The sequence below is a fragment of the Magnolia sinica genome, chromosome 1 (genome assembly GCF_029962835.1).
Source record: "Magnolia sinica isolate HGM2019 chromosome 1, MsV1, whole genome shotgun sequence".
NCBI classification, from domain to species: Eukaryota; Viridiplantae; Streptophyta; class Magnoliopsida; order Magnoliales; family Magnoliaceae; genus Magnolia; species Magnolia sinica.
This window is the reverse complement of record NC_080573.1, coordinates 116512091-116514181: the sequence shown is the minus strand read 5'-3', so window position 1 is coordinate 116514181 and position 2091 is coordinate 116512091.

The following is a 2091-nucleotide window of genomic DNA, read 5'->3' as shown; positions in this document are numbered from 1 at the left end:
GACTCAAACTGAGTCAAGTTGCTACAAGGGCTTGCAACTCGCTCGGCTGCGCATTTTCTCACTTTCTCTATTTCTTCTTTACTATTTCCGTTCTCTTTCTTTCTTAGGATTTGCCCTAAAAAAATGGCTACTGATAGTTGTTTCTTCTTCTGGATCTTGCTATAGCTAATCTCAAATATTAGCGCGGAGTTGATATTTAATAGCCGAGAATGACTAGTCATTAGAATCTCGCCATGAGTCAGATCTTGTACATGGGCCTTAGATTTAGTCTCTGATAGACATTAGAGGGGATGGGCCATGAGATGGACGGCTTGAATTTGAGGGATAGTTACTATTATAGAAAGTGGGTCCCACAGTCAGTTTGGGGAAGATGGTCGGCTAATAATGGCATCTTCAAATGGGACGGTTGATTCCCTGATCCGGGACGCTCAGATGGTCCGGATGGTGCCCATAAGGCTTGTGGGTCTCTCTCAATGGTGACGGAATGCCATAGGGTAAATGGGATTAGCCGCATAAAGGCGGTTTGCACCGAACTACCATTTCGCCAGTTTCTCGGGATTTTCTCATCTAGCTACGAGAATTTCTATCAACCTTAGAGTCGACATCCAGGATTTGCGCAGGAGAGGCTTCTAGGTGCTAACGATCGGCTGAGATGGATCGTTTCTATAAACAAAATTATTCCTTCTGCCTCAAGTCGTTACCATAGCATTACCGGAAATAGGGTGATGACGGTGCTTTACGTGACATATATGCGCGTGGTCTTGAGCTTACCTGACCGTCCGGATCGCAAGCTAAACGCGCGCCCGAGGAGATCTCCCCATCTAGTCATTGCATCGAGGTGACCATGCTGCTCCACTGCTTGAGCGACCTAACGACCCACTTGATTACGATCCTGACCTAGGTTATGGTCGGTGGGATCCATTGATCACGATGGACAGTTCGGATCTGATGAGACCGAACTCCAATCGACCAAAAAGGTGGGCCCTCTGATGCAGACGAACGAGATTTGAACCTAGCAGCAGCGGGAAAATCGGGTAGAATCTGACCCTTTTGGAAATTGTATCGGGTCAAACTCTGCTTGACCCGGTACCTTGTTTTGTGTACTACGTGTGCAGACTATCTGTGCACACGCATGGATCCGATGTGGGGTCCACATGAAGTTTTAGGTCGATCCATACCGTCTATTAGTCTTGAAGGGTCCTTAGACGCCTAAGGTTGGAGTTCTAGTAAGTTTTGATTGCTTGTGAATGAGTTTTGAGTTATCTGTTCCTCTCACAGGGCTTGTGAATTGCCCTAGGCTGAGGATCAGCCCAGTTTTGTTCTTGTAAGCTACCGTACTTAGAGATTTATTCTTGATGAGTGTTTGATTGTTTTCAGTTAAACCGTATTTATTTATTTATTTATTTGGGGTGGTCATTCCTGTTTTCAAGTTTAAATTCGCATTGAAAATTGAGGGTTGTTATAGATAATTTTAGTCCATTATCTCAAAAATGAAGCAGATGCAATTATTAGGTGGGCCATATCATGAGAAATAGTGGTGATTAACTATTAATGGGCCCCAAAAGTTTTGAATCAAGCTGTGTGTGTGTGTGTGTGTGTGTGTGTGTGTGTGTGTGTAAAACCATTATCAGAGCTTATGTGACCTTGTCAACAGATTATATGACAAATAAATACTATGGAAACATTAAGGAATGCCCTAAGAAGTTCTTACTGGTTAGGTATTTATTTAATCACCGCTATTTCCTAGATTATGGTGCATTTTAGATTTACATCTTCTTTATTTTTTGAGATAATGTCCGAAAATGACAAAGGCCCACCGTCTTGGATGGCATGAATATAGAATACATCAGTCAAGGTAGCTCTACAATAAGGGCCGCACCGAGAGCGGACAAAATCCGCTCCTCCTACCGTCTCTAACAGGAAAATCTGTGTAAGGCCACTATGATTTATATTTTTATCCACGCCATCCATCTCTTTTCTTATATCATTTTAAGGTATGAGCTCAAAAATAATGCAAATCCAATGCTCAAGTGGACTATCAAATAATAAGCTTGAGTGACATTAAATACACAAAACATTAAATGTAAGTCA